Genomic DNA, 19,944 nt, shown 5'->3' on the forward strand with positions numbered 1-19,944 from the left:
ACCCTCAGGCCGATGACCTGAGCCTCTGTGACCTGTAGGTAACTAGAGTCCTAGCTCCTTCACTACATTTTAATCAAACCTGGACTCGCTGACTTTCCTTCATTCTTATCTCCCGGACTTGTCTGCTGCAGGTGAGTAGCAAAATTCTGCTGAAAGTGGAGCTTCTGGTATAAGGAGCACAGTGTGCTGTCTCCTGCCAGAAAGGTGCGGCTCACATGGCCAAATACCGGCCATCAACCATGCGAGCAAGTCCAAAATTTCCAACTGCGCCGCGCCATTCACATGCCGCACCTTGGCTCCTGTCGACCCCCAAACTGTAAAGGTGAGAGAGCATGGTCTCAGCAGTAAGCCTGCTCGCTGCGGTTACAGGATACGTTTCTGGAAGTCTTTTGGCAACATCTATTTCCCCACCCTCTGCGCGTGGAACCGCCACGCGCATTCGGTGACCTGTCCCGGAACGTGACCTGGCATCAAGCAAGTACAGCTCCCCTTACTGAGGTATCTCGGGTCCCGGGCGAGCCTCGACCCCGACAGCTTTCCGGGCTGGCGCGGTCAACGACCCCGGGCGGCGGCCAGGCCAGCCCAGGGCAGCAGGAAAGTGACGCGGGGCTGGTGGGGCGGGGTGGCGCGCGCGGCCCCCAGGGAGGCGGGAGTATCTGGGGAGCCGAGAGCGGCAGTCGCTGCCAGGTCTCCGCCACCGCCGGGGCGCCCACCTGCCGACCGGGGGCATCGAGGGCGCAGGGCTGGACCTGGGTCGCGTCTGTCAGTCCGAGGACTCGCCGTCTAGCCTCTCTCCGACTCCGAGAGGGACAAAGGGAGGGCCGACGGCTGGGCCCGCCCTCAGCCCCTGCTGTGCGCGGTGGCCGGGGCTGCCGGAGGGAGACGGGAGGCACCATCCCGGAGCGGAGAAACCAGTTTGGCCGGTCCCGGGGAGCGGAGAGAAAAGGGCGGCCGCAGAGGGAGGGCGCGCGGGCGCGGGGCGGGCAGAGGCGAGAAGCCATTGGCGAGCCGCGGGAGCCGGAGGAGCCGCCGCCAACTGGACGAGCTTCCCCGGCCTCGGGCCAGCCCCCGTGCGCCATGAAGCGCTAGCGCGGCGGCCGGAGCTGGGGCCGGGCGGGCGGCCAGGTGCGCAGCGACAGCGCAGAGCGGCGCGCACCCGACGGATGCCCTAGCCGGGGCCCGGCGAGCGCCAGGTAAGCCGAGACGCGGCGTCGGGGGCCTCCGACCCCTACCCCACCCCACAGGCCCCGCAGGTCTTAAGACTGTCCTGGGGCCGGCCGGCTCTGGGGATCCGGGATGAGGTGGCAGCAGCTGTCCGCGCGGACTTGGGTGGGGGTGTGGGAGCCTTCGCGGGGAGTCACAACTGGCCGAGCAGGCAGCACTGTGGAGAGGTCCATGGGGTTTTCACCTGCCGGGAGACAGGGAGCTCGCGGGAGGTGTTGGGTTCTTTGCTCATTTGTAACACACATGTCTGCGGTTTAAGCTCCGAGGGTCAAGCTTGGCGGGACTTGCCGGTTTGGGAGACGTGCCGCTGGCTTCCCTAAAGTGCCGCCCCTCTGGAAGTCTCCCGTGGCCGGGTTCTGCTGGAGCCCCTTTTGGGAACGGATGCCAACACGTCCGAAACAGACCTTAGGGCCAAAAGTACCTAGCTGCACCTGCCGGGACGCATGGTGAGATCGCCGCCACCGCGCCTGTTGCGTGACCAGGCGCCCACCGGACATCTTCCGTGCGCCTTTACGCAGGTTGGGAGATGATGGGGGAAAAGGTCACTTTTTTTCGGTGGTTGTAGGTGGTATCCGCTAGCTCCCACGGCCCTGCTGCTACATCCCATCTCCTTCTGTTCCCTGTTTGGTGCCCGGTGCTGTCACCTAGTTTTAGGTGTGCGGAGAGGCAACTTGTTGGGGCGGGCGGTATTGCAGAGAATGATGAGTATTTTAAATTCCCACCTACCCGCTCTTCCCCAAGTGAAAAAAAGCTTGACTTGTCGGTGCAACTTATCCCAGGGGTTGTGCGCGCCTAGTCCCCCGGTGGTGGGGAGGAGGGAGCCTCGGTATGCTGAACCGAGACAACTAGAGAGGTAGGAGGAGGGTGCGAAGCGGGTTGACATGAGTAAGTAAGGGGCCCTGGCCCACATTTCTACCCAGTGAGCGTCTATGAATCCCACCCGACCCATTTGGCCCGCCCGCGCTGCCCCCGCGCGCTCCAAGTCCTTGGGTAGCCCAGGCCGCCGCCGAGTTCGCCTCCCGGAAACCGCTCGCCCTATGGGCTTGAGAAGAGAGTCTCTCCTATCTTCCTGCTTCCATTGCTTTTACATTTGTCTCCACTCCTTGAGAACTAAAGGACACAAAGCGGGCAAAGTACTTAACCACCACCCGCCACACAGTACTTTTAGGAACAAAAACTAGAAAATGATGTGTGATAAATTCTGCAGTGATAGTGAATACAAGCGCATAATAGAAGAGGAAACAACACGAGATGAAGTAGTTCTCCTTTTCGTTCTCGCAGGAGTATATTGGTGTTAGACTTACAATGCCATTCATTAACTTGGGATCTATTGTTGCAGGCCTTATTAAAATCCATTATAAATGTGTAAAAGATGATTAATGGTTATTAGATGATTACTGTCTGGGGAGAAGCGGGCCTGCCTGCAATTACCCCCTCTGAATTCTCCTAATGGTTTTCACTGTGTAGTGGAGGCTTCTTTTAACTTTAGGTAAGAAACCTTGTTGCCCAGGTTCCAGTGGCTAGTGCTTCCGTAATTCTTAGTGATTCTTTGTGTCTGTTATTGAGGGGACAAACAAGACTCATGAGGCTCAGTACTAGTGAACACAAGTGCCATCTATGTGGGAGCAGCTCTGGCTACTTTCAAGCTTTCCTTCTGGTTTTTATTTTTATTTATTTAAAATCTATTGATTTTACAGAAGGGGAGGGGCGCAAGAGGAGTATCAACTCATAGTTGCTTCAGTTTAGTTGTTCATTGCTTGCTTTTTGCTTGCCATATGTGCCTTGACTTGCCAAGCCCAGGGTTTTGAACCGGCGACCTTAGCCTTCCAGGTGGTTGCTCTATCCACTGAGCCACCACAAGCCACACTTCTTACTGGTTTTTATTTTAAGGAAAACGCCTGCAAGTGTGTACTTATTACTTGTTAGTTACTGATAGAAGTAGGAGTTAGTTTTTTCAATTGCAGCTTTAAAATAATGATTTGGTTAAAAAAAAAAAAGGCTTAACAGAAAGAAGACTGGGCCCTGGCCAGGAGGTAGTTCAGTTAGTTGGAGCGCCATCCTGTCATGCTGAGGTTGTGGGTTCCATTCCCAGTCAGGGCACATACAAGAGTCTACCAATGAGTGCATGAATGGGTGGAGCAGTGGATCCATGTTTCTCTCTCTTAAAAAAATCAATTAAAAAAAAGAAGAAGAATAAGCCTACAGCTGTAAGGCAAGTTCAGGATTAGTTCCCTGTTTCAGCTGGATCTCAGGCTCTTGATCTTGGCCCTAATGCCACTGACCAGATCTGGCTGTAGGATATTTTTGTCCTGGTCTCTCTGCAATTCTCCTTTCCTTTTTTTCCTTTTTTTTTCTTCCTTTCTTTTCAAGCAAGGAGTAGTGAAAAACAATGGATTTAGATTCCCATAGATTTTTTGTTTTTTTTTATTTTTACTGACTTTAACTTATATTTAATTTTTTAAATTTATTTTTATTTATTGACTTCTATTTAAAAAAAATTTTTAGCAGAATTTTGTGTGTGTGTGTGTGTGTGTGTGTGTTAGACAGAGACAGAGATAGTTAAAGAGAGGGACAGATAGGGACAGACAGGAAGGGAGAGAGATGAGAAGCATCAATTCTTTGTTGTGGCACCTTAGTTGTTCATTGATTACTTTCTCATATATGCCTTGACCGTGGGGCTATAGCAGACCGAGTGACCCCTTGCTCGAGCCAGTGACCTTGGGTTCAAGCCTTGCTCAAAGCAGATGAGCCCACGCTCAAGCTGGCAACCTTGGGGTCTCGAACCTGGGTCCTCCACGTCCCAGTCCGACACTCTATCCACTGGTCAGGCTATTTTTTAAAATTTATTTATTGATTATTATTATTATTATTTTTAGAGAGAGAGAGGAAGGGGGAGAGAGACAGACAGACAGAAACATCGACCTGTTCCTGTATGTGCCCTGACTGGGGACCAAATGGCAATCTCTGTGCATTGGGACGATGCTCTAACCAATAAGCCAGGGCTTATTATATTAATTTACTTTTAAAATTGTATAACCTCAGTTGAATTCCTAGATTTTCTGTACTTCACTTTACTCTTTAGCTGGGGTAAAAAAGATATCCACTTACTTGGGTTACTTGGGTTATTGAGAGAATTAAAGAAGAGAAAATGTGCAAGTCCCCTAGTGTATGGTAGGGGTTCAAATGTTGTTTACTTATTTTCCTTATTAAACATATATTTTTAAAATTAGTATGATCACAGGTATTTGGTGTATTTTTAATAGTTTATTTTGCTTTGTTAGTCTGAATTCCATCTTGTTTCTCATAAATAACTCTCAGGGAATCAAGGTGATTCTTCTAATTCCCTCCAGAGAGATTTTCATCTACCAGTTGCCTTTGCTCTTTAGTTCTGATCGTTGTAAAAGAAGCCTATGCTCTTATGAATGCAGAGGAACTTGCTTTTTAGGGACCAGAACAAGTTTTATGGGGTTTATTCATAACCCATATCTCTGAAGAGGAGATGATAAAGTTTCTTCAGCTCTTAATTTTAGAATTTGCTTTTATATTTGCTTCTAGATTCATCTCCTGGGAAGTTTTTAATCTGGTGTATTTAGGTATCTTGTGAATTTTCAGGCCTGCTTGTTGGCACTATTCAATTAGATTAATTATATTTATGCCTCTGTAGGTGTTATGTTACTTATTAAGAATTGATGAGAAGCATCAATTCTTTGTTGTGGCACCTTAGTTGTTCATTGATTACTTTCTCATATATGCCTTGACCGTGGGGCTATAGCAGACCGAGTGACCCCTTGCTCGAGCCAATGACCTTGGGTTCAAGCCTTGCTCAAAGCAGATGAGCCCACGCTCAAGCTGGCAACCTTGGGGTCTCGAACCTGGGTCTTCCACATCCCAGGTTTAAATAATTTATTATTTAAAATAAATAAATAAATAAGTAAAAATTAATTTGCTGCCCGAGGAGTTTTAATGATTCAAAAAAGATAGCTTATTCTTTTTGATTCTGTCAATCGAGTTACTCTTGAATCACCATCCTTGTGCCTAGTGACAAATAATTCCCAGTCTAACATCTTGCAGTCCTGTGTCACTGAAGACCTGGCATTATGAGTAGTCTAGAAAGCGCGTGCACACACGCACACACACACACACGCACACACACACACTAGCCTTGTTTCTCATTTTTATTCTTAGAAGAAAAAAAAATATTTTTAAATTTAATTATTAATTTTAGAGACAGAGGAAGTGGGGAGAGAGAGAGAGGCAGAGAGAAATACAGAAACATCGGTCTCTTCCTGTATGTGCCAGGACCAGGGATCCAACCCACAACCTCTGCACATCAGGACCGAGCTGTCCGGCCAGGGTGACAAAGAAACTTTTATTACCTGGTCATTTAGGAACATATAAGTACTGTTTCTAATACTTCTAAAATGCACTGCACCTTTAAATAAACTGTTGCCAAAACCATGCCCAGTGGGAAGTAGTATGAGAACTGGTCCAGGCGCGCACTGAGCCCACAGGCAGCAGTGAGTAGAGGTGGGTCACAAACTCGGGATCCTTCGAGGGAGCTGGCAGGCCCAATTCTCACCACTGCCTAGCTGTAAAACCTGGGGCAAGTCGCTTAATCCCTCCCTCTGGCTTCAGTTTCCTTATTTGTAAAATGGGACAACAGCAGTTACTGCCTCACATGGTTGTAAGATGAATTCCAAATGGAAAAACAAAAACCCAAAAAGGCTTAGCACAGAGCTCAACAAAGAGTACTCACTACTGGGGTGTTGTTGATATCGCTCAGCAAATATGTATTTATTGCTCAGCTAGGAACTGCCTTCTACACTGCGTAGGAACCAGGACTCCCTCGCTTAGTATTTATTTAGCAAACGACGGTACCTGTTTGCACCAGGCACTGTTGTCACCCTGGCCTAGGGGCGAGCTTCTAAACTAAGAAACCCAGGGCTCGAGTTCTGGATCACGGGAGTTTGATGGCTCCGAAGGACCCGAGTTGTCAATGTGCTAGGGACAAGCCCACTCAGTCACAGCCCTGTGGGTCCCTGGCTGCTGTCACCTGGTGTTTCTCCTCCTGCACAGGGGACGCCCGTGGGAACTACTGAGCACTGCTGTGTCTCCTTTGTCCCCACTCTACGTCTGTCTTTCCTCTCCCTCCACCCCCATACTCCTGTTTAAAAAAACAAAAAGTATTATTCACTGTTCAAAATTCAGAAATTTTTAAAACTTAAATCTTTTTTTAAGGATCTGTGCTCTCCATGTGGTTTCTTAGTGGTGATGCCTGCTAGGTGTTGCTAATGACAGAGACCCTTGGTATAATTCCATTCATTCAGTCATTAGTTGTTTGTTTGTTTTTTGACAGAGAGAGAGAGACAGACAGACAGACAGACAGACTGGAAGGAAGAGAGATGAGAAGCGTCAATTCTTCATTGCAGCACCTTAGTTGTTCATTGATTGCTTTCTTAATATGTGACTTGATTGGGGGCTCCAGCAGACTTAGTGGCCCCTTGCTCAAGCCAGTGACCTTGGGCTTCAAGCCAGTGACCTTTGGGCTCAAGCCAGGGACCATGGGGTCATGTCTGTGATCCCATGCTCGAACTGGAAGAGCCCGTGCTCAAGCTGGTGACCTTGGGGTTTCAAACCTGGGTCCTCCACATCCCAGTCCAATGCTCTATCCACTGCACCACTGCCTGGTCAGGCCACAGTCATTAGCTTTTAGAATGGCTTGAGCATCTTCTCCAGGCTTTACACTGGTGGTTAGCTCCTGCACATGGAAGCCCGTGAGGTTTTCAGAGGGTCTGACTTGTGTGTTCTTGTTCTTCATTGGTAGAAAAGTAGATCAGACATTGTCTCTCTTCCTGCCCTGGACCTGTCTCTCTGTGCAGGGAGAGATGGCTGCCTTAGACCCTGGCAGATGGCCCAGGCCACTTCTAGGTCTGGAGCTCTGTTTTATGGTCACTCGCCAAGTCTAGTGAACTATTTAGTAAGGGAGAGCTGAGCCTGGAAGCTGTGGAGCATCAGGGCGGGAAGCCCGCTGACTCCTGGGGGCACAGAAGTCACTCTTGTTCAGCAGTGCCAACTGCCTGCCCCCGGTGGGACTGAGAAGCCTGGCACTTCTGCATTGAGTGCATACCTAGCCTGACCTTTGGTTGGGAGGTTGGTCTTTATTTACAGGGCTGTTATTTATGGCTTTGTCTCTTGGTCGAGTGGCTTTTGTTCCCCGGCATTGAGGTTTGTTTGACTCAGTGCAGGCAGAGTTCAAAATCAGTTTTCTAACCTTTACTTGTGTTGAGTCGAGTGGGAATATCCTCACTGGAACTTCTTAGGCACCCAGCAATATCCTCACAGTCTCTGGCTGGCTGTTCTTGCTGTCTGGGGAAGCATGACTTATAAAATGTGATGTGATCTGTGCACAAATCCTTACGCTGTCTTCTCGGGACGCAGTGAACTGCTGACACCATTCTCTGAGATCTGTCTATGACTGGTGGATCCAGAAAAAACGACTTCACATTCTTTATCAGAAAATAGAGAACTATTTGACGTGGGTTGTTTAAAATGAGAAAATGGATGGGCCAAATTTTGTATATTTCTTGCTGGAAAATATTGGCCCTACCTCCATATTGGAAACAAACATGAGGGCCTCTAACCTCTAGAATCCGTGATAAAACAAGGAAAATAGTATGTGGGTTTTTATCAGACTGCAGAAATTGTAAAAATTAAGCGAAACTCTATACTCTGTTTTTGGAACCAGAACAACTTGGGGAGGAGAGGTGTTTCTTTGTGATCTCACCTTAGTACAGAAGTTTATTTTATGGGAATTGTGTTAATTGTGGTAAAAAATGTTTATGAAGTAGACCATTTTAGCCACTTTAAACTGAATTAAATGGCATTCAGCACATTCACAAAATTATGCAATTTTTGCCTCTGTCCATCTCTAGAACTTTCAGTCATCCCAAATGGAGATTCTGGGTCCATTCAGCTCTCTATGTTCTCCTCCCCCGTAGCCCCTGGTAACCTCTATTATATTTGTTTCTATGAATTTGGCTTTTCTAAGGTGTAAGTGGAATCATCCAGTATTTGTCCTTGAGACCGACTCACTTCACTCAGCATGTCCTCCAGATTCATCCACGTCATAGCACATGGCAGAATTTCCTTCCACTTTTCAAGGCTGAGGGACATCCCGTTGCATGTGTATAGTACACTTGGTTTATCTGTTCACTTGTCGATGGATTGTGCCTTCCATCTGGCTGTTGTGAGTGGTGCTGCTGCGAACATGAGGATCTGTTCACGGTAGTTTTTGTGATCTTGTTCGGTTTTGTGAGATTTATCTTTCACAGAAAGCGGTGAAGATGAGCAGGGGCATGTAGTATTCCATATCACATCTCAAAACATGTTGGAGAGATGAACTCGGGAAACTGCGGGAGGGTGGTTGTGTTGAAGAAGACGCGTGTAGAGCAGCCACACGCTTCTCCGTGTCACCTCTAGCTAGCTGCTCTACTGAAGCTGGTGGCACCTCGGCATTCCGTCACTTAACTGGCCATGATGGGGCTGACGCTGTGCTCTGTGCCAGCGTGGGCACAGAAGCTCGGGATACCTGGCTCCATGACCTGGAGACCACAGCCATCTAAGGAGGACGTTCTGTAGTGGAGAAAAAAATCCGTAACTTTCCTTCCAAAATAAAATGGGTTAAATAAATAAATGCATGAATACATAAATAAACAAATGTTTTGGTGGAGGGAGGGTGAGAATGTGAGGAAAACTAATATTTAAATGTTTGAAAAAGCGAATATTTAAAAGTCAGATTGTTTTCTAACTTAAGGTAGAACCCACATTCTTCAAAACCAGCTTTAAGGTGAAAGATCAGTTATTGATCAGCTGTTGCATCTGTGTAAGACTATGCTTACATGTATAGCAGGATAAAAACCGAAAGCCTTTCATTCTTCTTTTTTTTTTTTAGTGAGTGGGGTGGGAGAACAGACAGAGGAGGGGATAGAGATGAAAAGCAGCAACTCATAATTGTGGCACCTTAGTTGTTCATTGATTGCTTTCTCATATGTGCCTTGACTGGGGGGCTACAGCAGACTGAGTGACCCCTTGCTCAAGCCAGAGACCTTGGGCTCAAGCCAGCAACCTTGGGCTTAAGCCAGCGACCTTTGGGCTCAAGCCAGTGACCCTGTGCTCAAGCTAGTGAGCCTGCACTCAAGCCTGTGACCTCAGAGTCAGAAGCCTTTCTATTATGATTATTTGTCAATCTATATTAAAGACATCTTCATCTATATTTTCTAGAGAACAATAGACACTCATATGAGCTTATGCTCATACTGTGCCCTGAAAATTAGCCAAAATAAGGATTTGCATGTTTGATTTAATGTTGTTTTTCTTTTTAATTTATTGATTGGAGAGAAAGAGAAGAGGGAGAGAACAAGAGAAACATTGATTTGTTGTTTTACTTATTTACATACTCATTGGTTGATTTTTTTTATCATAGCATTTTATTTTATTTTATTAGTTTTTAATGATAGCATTTATTTAAAAACTTTTATTTATTGATTTTTAGAGAGAGAAATAGGGAGAGAGAGAGAGGGAGGGAATATACTACTTATTCATGTCATCATTGGTGATTCTTGTATGTGCCCTGACCAGGGACTGAACCCACAGCGTTATATATGAGGACAATGTACTAACCAAGTGCACTACCCAGCCAAGGTGCATGTTTAATTTTAGCAGGGTTTTTTTTTTTAAGGAAAAAATTTAAATCTTCAAACTAAGCCCAAATGCCACCATCCTTGGGTATCATTCCACCTTTCTATCCTGTGCTAGTCATACTCACGAGAAAGATATTGGGGCTAACGTGGCTAATCTCTCAGCTTTGATACTTTGTCTAACTCAACTTGATTAAAATCATTTAATTTTTTTTTTCTATCAATCTTAGGTCCTCCCCCATGCCCCCAATTCCATAGAAAAAACATGGTGAGAATTCCAGTGTGTATTTGGGATTACTTGGACCGACACTCTTTCTAAAGCTGAAGAAAGTTTGCGCAGGCCCTGAACTCTTAGTTAACTGTCAGGTTATGTCATGAGTTCTAGCTTGAATGGCCAAAGAAATAAGCCCGTGGCTTCTCCTAGGGAACTTCCCATCCCCTCAATCATTCCCCATGGGGGACTCTCTCGTCCATAGCCTTACAAAGACTAAAACAAACAGGCTTCACTTACCTAGCCAGCTCCACAGCCAACAGATGCACATAAAGCACAGGCCCCCATGAGAGTGGGGAAGGAGCCTGTCCTCAGGGAGCTCACATTCTAGAGAGGGAGCGGCAGAGACAGAGATCGTAGGGATGCTTGGAGATTGCTGCGTCAGGGCAGACGAGGAGAAAGCTGAACCAGGTAAAGGGAAGGGGGGATGCTAAGGAAGCAGGATGCAATTGTAGAGCAGAGGAGGGCGTAGCTGAGCAGACTTGGCCTGGAAGAGGGTGAGTCGTGAAGATCTAAGGGAAGGGTGACCCTGGCACAGGGGATAGAGGTCTGGGTACAGAGGCCCTAACAGGGGGGGTGCCTGGCCCCTCTGCTGAAGTCAGATGCTGTTCCTCATACTGGGGAGCTGGGAGGAGAGGGGAAAGAAAGGACAAGACAGAAAGGTAGGGGACCCCGCGTGCAGGGCTTCTTCTGTGAGTAAGGACTTTGGTTTTGACTTTATGGAAGATGGGATGGGGCAAGGGTCAGTGCGGGATATTGCCCATTGGAGCAGCATGATCTGTCACCTGACTTGCATGATCAAAGGGTCATTCTGGTTGCCAGGTGGAGTCAGGCAAGGGAGGACTCCCAACTAGGGAGACCATTTAGGAAAGAGGAGCCAAAGATAACTTCTCGGCAGAGCCTGATTACAGACAGGAATCTGGGTTTCCAACGGGCAGTGTTCAGATCACTTAAAATAGGTTATAAGGAGGCTCTGCAGAAATACGCATATTCCTAGCAGGCTTTGTTGCAGAGAACTTTACTGTATTTATCATCAGAGCATGTCTTCCTACTTTGGTGGAGGAGAGGGGTAGTTTTTTTTTTTAATGTTTGTTTTATTGATTTTAGAGAGAGGAAGGGAGAGAATGTGAGAGAGAGAGACAGATGTTCCTGGGCCCTGACTGAGGATCAAACCGGCAACCTCTGTGCTTTAGGACTATTCTCTAACAGGGGTCCCCAAACTTTTTACACAGGGGGTCAGTTTACTGTCCCTCAGACCATTGGAGGGCTCCCACATACAGTGCTCCTCTCACTGACCACCAATGAGAGAGTTGCCCCTTCTGGAAGTGTGGCGGGAGCTGGATAAATGGCCTTAGGGGCCAAATTGCGGCCCACGGGCCGTAGTTTGGGGACGCCTGAAACCGAGGTATCCAGCCTGAGCAAGGGGTGGGTAGTATTTAAAAAGAGAAAGAGATGATGTGCATGAAGCAGCAGCCTTTCTTGCACTGGATGGAAGATGGTCCGGCAGGTGCCGGCAGCACCCCCTGCAAACTCTCAGGCCTCAAACACAGGCAGGCCACCCCTGCCCCCAATACGCATGTCATCTCTTTAAAAAACAGCTTTACGGAGATAGAATTCATATTTCATACAACTCACCTTTTTAAAGAATACAATTCCATGATTTCCAGTATAGTTACAGACTCAGACAGCTATCACCAGAATCTGTTTTAGAAAATTTTTATCACCCCCCAAAAAGATATCCTGTTCCATTTAGCCATCACTCCTGAGCGCCCGGCAGCCTCTCACCTCCTTTCTAACTGTGGATCGGCCCGTCCTGGACATTTTATATACATGAAATCCTACTGTATGTGCTCTTTTGTGTTTGACTTACTTAACATAATGTTTTCTAGATTCGGCCACACTGTAGCATTAATCATTACAATTTCAGCACACATGCTGCCTAAGCAGGCACTGGTGGAGCACTGATCAATGCCTACTTGTATTGCTAACTATGCATGCCTTTTATGCATGTAATGCATTCTGGAAGAGACCCAGGAATTGGAACTGTGTGCCAGTCACAAGTAGACTGACTTCCATGTTATAAAGGGAATGGGTGGTGCCCAGAGAGCTAGATGTGTGTGTGCATGCGTGTGTGCAGATGCATGAATTTGTTCTCTTTCCCAGGTGAATGCAAAGTACGTGGAATTTGCCAGTGAACATAGACCAGTGGCTTTCTGGTGGCCTAATGATTTCTTTCATTTAATGATTCAACAGTTATTAATTAAATACCGATTACATGCCAGGCCCTGTGTCAGGGACTGGTGATTAATACAGGAATAAACAAAACAGACATGGTCCTCCCTGCTGTGAAGTTTACAGGGTTGTTGAGGTTTAGGTGACAGGAATAGATAGTAAACAAAATATCGAACAAAAGAAATATGAAACAAGCTGATGTTAGAGTCACGATCTATGAAAAGCACTTAGAAAATAAGACATTACTAAGATAATAATGAGAGCCTACTTTAAAATGGCCAGAGAGGAACCCAGATGGCCTTTGAGGGGTGAAGAGATAAAATGTGTGTAGCCATACAATGAGATAGTCTTTAATCTGAAAAAGGAAGGACATTCTGACCCATGTTACACTCCCAGGGTGAGGGCTGTTCTCAGGCCTTCACCCCGGGGAGCTGATGGCTGGAGAAACAGAACAAGTGATCCTGAAATAGATTAGCAAATAAAAATACAGGACACATAGTTAAATTTGAATCTCAGATAAAGGAATTATTTTTTAACATCAAGTCTGTTTCATGCAATATGTGGGACATGCACTAAAATTTATTTATTGTTTATCTAAAAATTCAAACTTACCTGCGTGTCGTGTATTTATTTCATTTGGCAACACTACCTGGAAGTGAACTTTTGGAACGTAGAGCTGTTTGTAATTTGAGGACTACCTGTGTTTTTGAGTTCCATTTGACAACTGGATTGTCCAGGCACTTTTCGACATTTGGTGGTGGGGGTGGAAGGGGGATTGATTTTCCTAGTCTCTCAAAATGGCTGGGTTGTGTTAGTCTCCCAGTTTATAATGAATATTTGTGATTTGTAATAAACAGCAGCCTGGTATTGGGGAACAGGCTCTGGGTTCAGAGGATGTCAGAGCTGGCCCATTCATTCTGTAGATTTTTGACCTTGGCTGATAACAGTGCTTGATGTTGTTATACCACTTCATATATTTAAAATCTTCTCATTTGGGCCCTGACTGGGTAACTTAGTTGGACGATTCCTGATATGCCAAGGTTGTGGGTTTGATCCCTAGTCAGGAGACATAGAAGAATCAACCAGTGAATGCATAAATAAGTGGAACAATGAATTGATGTTTCTCTCTCTCTCTCTCTTTTTCTCTCTCTCTCTGTCCTACCTCTTGGAAAAAATGAAAAAAAAAACTAGCCTTTCCATTTGGGAGCTGTTAAGACACATATCCCCATGGAACAGGTGAGGAACCCAAGGGAAGCAGGATTTGGATGGGTAGGCAGTAGCCAGGGGTGGGAAGACTCGTTCCAAATTTCAGTTCTGTGATCATTGGTTCATTTCTTAAGCTCTGACTTCTTTGTGCTTCAAATCAAGGCCGTGATGTTGTATCCTTCTACCTGCTGGTAGAAGGTGCTACTTCCTCTTGGGAAGTGTTTGATCTTTCAGCCTTACCCATCTCCCTCTTTCCCTCCTTCCCTCTTCTCCTCCTTCCCTCCTTCCCTCCTTCCCTTCCTCTACTTCTCTTGCAGGTCAAAGTGAGGGCTGTCGTGCCTCCCTTGTGGTGCCTCTCTCTCCAACCCAAGGCTTTTTGTGGTCTCATTGGCCATAAGATTCCAGTTTTTAAAAAAATATTTTATTTATTCATTTGAGAGAGAGAGAGAGAGAGAGAGAGAAGGGGGGAGGAGCAGGAAGCATCACTCCCATATGTACCTTGACCAGGCAAGCCCGGGGTTTTGAACCGGTGCCCTCAGTGTTCCAGGTTGGTGCTCCATCCTCTGTGCCACCACAGGTCAAGCCAGATTCCAATTTTAAATGCACATCCTGTAAATGTCAGGCATATCAGGTTCAGAAGTCGATGAAACTTAGGCTTTTCTGATGGCAGGTAAGTACAATAGGTTGTTTTGATCATTTCATGTTTACTTTTATAAAGTATTTTTACGTCTATAAAGTGAATACTACAGGTCCCTTTCACAGGTTTATAAAATTTCAAATGAGGCCTTTTAATTTCAACCTTTTTTTTTACTTTTTATTGCAAGTTTTTTTAAAAAAAATTTATTGATTTTTAGAGAAAGAGATAAAAAAATCGACTTGTTTTTCCACTTATTTATGCATTCATTGGCTGATTAAACCTGCAACCTTGGCGTATTGGGACGATGCTCTTACCAACTGAGTTACCCGGCCAGGACTCAAATGGGGTCTTTTCATTTTAAAGGTTCTCTCCCCCCCCTCATTTGGAGAGATTTTAAGTCTCTAGAAAAATACAACCAACATTGTGTAATTGACCACTGAGGTTTGACAAAATGTGGAGCATGTTTAAACAATAAGACTCCTTTCTTATAGTTGAAAATTTGTAAAGCTGTGCAATCCATAAGGCACAAAAAGCCAGTTTTGGAAAAGGAGCTCGTGGCGAGGACCAAGCCAGAACAGCAAGAGGAGACCCACAGCGCGCCTGTGCTACCCCACGCTACCCGGCGTCCGGCTTCTAGAAGGGCTCTTATGCTCACCTTTTATCAGATGAAGTTATATTTTCTGTTATGTTAGGTTCCTTTGCATGTGTCATAAGGAAATCAGTAAGTATAAAAATGGCCTTAATTGCACTTGGCACCGGGCAAGGGAATATAAATATTGGCGACTGTTGCAAGAACTAAAGTACGTTTTACCAGCAAGTGAAATTTTGTTTGCTATGTTGTCTCAGGCCTTGTTCAATGCTTCCCAGTACAGAGAGCCCTTAGAATTTAATATGACTGTCCTAACATTTATTGTCTTCAAAACTTTATATGTGAATACTTTCGTTCCATTAAAATAATATTTCTCCTCTCATGTCTTGCTGGCAGTCCTTATATTCTTAACAATTTGTCTGACTAAGCTCTAAGTTGTTACAGATAGTTTTTCTGTCCCAGCATGTTCTAAGTCAGTGTTATCTTCCGTATCTCGCTGTATTTTAACCTCTCTTACTAGACAGAGATGATAGTATTTCTCCTTCGTACTCAAGCAAATCTTGATTTTTTTTAAACTTCCTTTAACATTTTTGGGGGTTCTTATTTTTCATGAACCTTTAGATGACCACATTTCATTATTTAAATGAAGGGGCTTAGTTTAGAAACAGTCAGCAAAATTTCCAGCTCTGACATCTCCGCTTATGTTCATTGTACTGGATCCTTCCCTCTGTTCCAATCAGTTTCTACTTGAAAGGTGAGCCTGAGGTTTTTAAAAAATTATTATTATTATTTCTTCGCTCATTTTCTGGACGGTTGCAAGCACCATCTTTAGACTAACTGAGCATCCCACGTTTGCACACATTCTTAGTAGTGATATTAAAATGGCAGGGTTATGGCTATTTTATAATCCTGGCATTGCAATACACATGCATGCCTCTAAAGCTCGGGCCCTTGTTTCAGGAGGAAAGCATTCAGTACGAAAGGGAGAAGCATGGCGATGAAATGCAGTCATGCTTGCTCTCTGCAGGGGATTGGGTCTAGGACCCCCCGTGGACACCAGACTTCATAGGTGCTCAAGTCCCTTTTGTAAAATGGTGTAGTGTTTTCACATAGGCTACAGCGGAGTGTGCTTGCACGCGTCACTTTATTCACTTCATTGGAGTGGATTCCGTGTTAGTGCATGGCCCATGGCAAATTCAAGCTTGGCATGAACTGTGGGCTGCTTTTCTCCCATTCCCAACCCCTCTCCGGATCTATTGTTTCTTCCTCCAGAAGATCTTGGATCTGCCTGGCCATCTCCCCTGCCGTCCCCTTAGTTCAGGCCACCACCCTCCCTCTCCTGGACCATCGTGGAAGTCTCCTAACTGATGTTTCCATTTCCACCCTGCCCCCCCCCGACCCAGAGCAGCCCCCAGGTCCGGGGCACGTCCCCAAGCAGCTGCACAGCCTCTCCCCAGTGTGGTCACGACGCCATTGACCTCCTTTCCACGGTTCGCCAGGCCAGCCTGCTCTGCCCCTGTTTCCTCCCCGCAGCTCCCTTCTGGACCTCCTTCATTTTCTGGAGCGTGACAAGCCCCTTGTCCCTGGTCGCACATGTTTGTTGCAATATGACCTGAAAAGCTCTGCCCCTTACTGGTTTGCTTTTTGGCTCATGCCATTCATCCAGAGCTCTCTCTAACCCCCCTGATTCAAGTAGGTTTCTCCCAACATGTGCCTCTGCTCTTTTTCTTGTGCTCATTAGAGTGTAACCCTTTATTTTTATTTTTTTAAGATTTTATTTATTGATTTTTACAGAGTGAGGAGGGGCAAGGAGTGAGAAGGATCAACTTATAGTTGTTTCACTTTAGTTGTTCATTGCTTGCTGTTGTATGTGCGTTGACTGGACAAGGCCAGAGCTTTGAACCAGCAACCTCAGCGTCCCAGGTTGATACTCTGTCCACTGCGCCACCACAGGCCAGGCTGTAACCCTTTATTTATTTGTGAGATTACTGGTGTGCCGCTCCATGGGCCTGGCAGCTTCAGGAGGAGGCACCACGTCCGTCCTGCTCAGTGGCTGATGGCGGCCGCCGAAGTTTATTGTCTAATTACTGGTGGTGGAAGACTGTGGGACTAGCTGCTCCCTGGGCGGGCGAGTGAAGGAATGGAGACTAGCCCGACTGGTGGGGTGCTGGGGACTCAGAGAAGGGAGTCACTAACTCAGTTTGGGGTGTCCAGGAAGCTTTCCAAGAAGGAGTGACATTGGAAGGATTGATGATGGGGTTGAGGATGATTTGGGGTTCCCCAGACTTGAGAAATAAGATGTTCCAACTGGGGTGAGGGGAAGTACTTGAAATTCAATGGATCCTAAAGAACATGGCATCTACAGGAGGGAACATCATGCTCCCTCCTGTAGATGCCATGGGCCATTCAGAAAGAGGCTGATTCCACAGTGTCCACCAGTCACTTCTCAAACACTAATGTGCGTGTGAATCTCCCAAGGGATCTTGATAAAATGTAGATTCCAGGTTTGGCAGGTGGGAGGCTGGCCAGCTCTGGGTGCTGTAAACACTGCTGGTCTGCAGACCTCCCTTTGAGTAGCAAGGACACAGGCACGGAAGACTAGTTATTTTGTTAAAAGGACATCCTCTCTGTCCTCACCTGCCCTTTGATATATGGCAAAGGAGGTGGCTTCTGTCTTTTCCCCAATATTTCATTTTCTCTTACACTTTCATTTGTGTGTCACATAAAGAAGCATTTCATGACAGTCATTTAAGGCAGCCTCTACAGGTATATGTGATACTTTAAAGGTATTGTTTTACACAGCCCCTCCTATATTATTCAAGGAAATAGAAACATAAAAAAGAGTTGGTTTTAAGCCCATCCTGTTACATGGTATCAGTTTCAAAGGACCACAAGCAGCATGTTAGGGCTCTCCTTGAACGGAAACCCTCCCGGCATCATCCATCACGCCTGCCCTCCTCCAGCTGCGTTCTCTGGGCTGGAAGCTGCACAGTATCTGCTTTATGGTTTCTCTGCAAAGCGTGTTTCATCTGGATGGTCTGTTCTGACCACTTGTTGTACTGCTGGGCACCCCCGACCCCTGTCAGCCTGAGTATCTTCAGAAAAGGCAGATTCATATCAATCCAGGCCAGTCATCATTCAGAGCATAAATCTGTTTTCCTAAAAGAACCACAGTCCAGTCCAGATGCAAACACATGGGTGTCACATTACCTGGAGCTGCCTTAAGATACAAAAAGCAGATGTGGCAGAGCAGTTTTCTGTGTGTGGGAGTGAGTGTGCAATCCCTTCTTGGCTTTGCAGTAAAGGAGGTTCTCAAACTTGGCTGCACCTTAAAAATACATGGGGAGCATCAAATATACTTACACCTGAGCCCCCACCTAGAGATTCTGTATCCAACAGGGATACAGCCGGGGTGATTCTAATGCGTAGTCAAGTCAGAGAACTGCTGCTCGGAATGTAAACACGGTAGGAATCAGCCCTCTATGGGATGCCTTTGGTGCAATAGTTCTCAAACTTTTTGAAGTTGGGGTGCATTTAAAATCCTACAAATAATTGTAGGTGCACTATATACAAATTTCTGAGAAATATGTTATAATAATTAAGTCAAATATTAAAGAAAAGAAATATAAAGTCCAAGCATGCTTTTATGGTAATTAAACGGAATAAATATGGCAAAATTAAATTTATTCTGACATTAAAAAACATTTTTATGTTACATTTTTTGTTATGCTTTTTTAGAATTCATAAAAAAGAGGGGTTAAAAAATAAAAAAACGACAAAAAATTATCTTTATATATATATATAGACACATTCTTAGTAAGATTTAGTGAATTCAGCAGGTCCCGGCGCGAATGTGTTTTTTCATTCTTGTGTTTATGAGAAACATGAGCCTGATGTGTCCTAGTGATTTCTTCAATGTTTGGGCATATATTTGAAAGGCAAACTCTCATTTCCTCATCAATACATTGAAGAATTCCTCTCTTTTTACTCTTAATTGTGTTGAGGGTAAAAAATCCTAATTCATATAAATAGGATGTTGAAAATTGTAGTAAAATGTTCAAAGCTTTTTTAGATATTGCCACATATTCTTCTTTTATAGAAATCCAAAAGGCTTCAAGAGACAATTCCTTATGTTTAATCATCAATCCATGATCAGTGGATATAGCTGCTAGTTCTTCTTCTTCTGTTAATGTTAAACCAAAATCACTTGAAGCTTCTGTGAATGGGTTTCTAATCCAATCATATTGTTCAGTGTTAAATGATGGAAAATGTTATAAATTAAATTCTACCTGTCAGCCTTCAAGTCCTATTTTATTTACACTTAACTTTTGCTCACTTCCAGAATCGGATTCTTCAATATCACACTTCTTTTTGAGAAATCTATCCACTTTATTTGGGTGTATTTATCTAAAAATAATATAATGATGTGTTAATAATAAATATAATGATGTGTTAACAAAAAGAATGGTATTTCCATAATATAATGGTATAAAAGAGTAACTATATTTTTATATCTGGGCACATGCCACAAACCAGCGCAACTAGTAATTCCAGGTCCCGAATGGGAATGGTATGGAGTTAAGAAAATATGTAGAATTAAGAAAATATGGGGTTGGGAGGGCCCTGAAATTGCTGCTAGCAAGAACAAAGTACGCCCCAAAACCACATCTTGCTTTATTTATAGGGCAAAGTGGGCCATTAGCAAATATTAACAGTACACCAAACAAAGGATAGAAGAAACTTGCCTCCAGTCTTTCCAGGGAACATGGGGGGTAGTGTAAACAATCCAGCACCACAGCTTAACAGCCTTTTGCAACCTAATCAGCTTACAGCCAATTCCCCACACCTCTGTCCCCCAAAAATCTAAACTCCAAAAACCCTGTTAGTTTTTTGGTCCCCAACATGCACATATTTCTCTGGAATACCAATGGGCATACCTGGAAATCTTCTAGGGCCCACCAGTGTGCCCTGGTGCACACTTTGAGAACCACTGATCTAGTGTATCAGAAACTCACTAGGGTTTAAGGAAATGTCTAAATATACAGCTATGGGAGAAGTGATTAAAATGAATGAACGGTGTAACTTGGAT

General features: G+C 45.2%; 1 protein-coding gene across 3 annotated transcripts in view; it reads left to right on the forward strand.

Moving 5' to 3' along the window:
- The first annotated feature begins 299 nt into the window (after window positions 1–299).
- Window positions 300–19,944, forward strand: part of ATP8B1 (ATPase phospholipid transporting 8B1) — a 123,564-nt gene continuing 103,919 nt past the window's right edge. For 2 of the 3 annotated variants that reach the window (XM_066247565.1, XM_066247564.1), the window contains exon 1: window positions 741–1,193. The gene's annotated coding sequence lies outside the window, so the exon portion shown is untranslated. Of the gene's footprint in view, window positions 323–740; window positions 1,194–19,944 lie in introns of those variants that run through there. The other variant, XM_066247566.1, reaches the window with a different exon arrangement.

This window comes from Saccopteryx bilineata, chromosome 11 (assembly GCF_036850765.1).
Source record: "Saccopteryx bilineata isolate mSacBil1 chromosome 11, mSacBil1_pri_phased_curated, whole genome shotgun sequence".
Lineage (NCBI taxonomy): Eukaryota > Metazoa > Chordata > Mammalia > Chiroptera > Emballonuridae > Saccopteryx > Saccopteryx bilineata.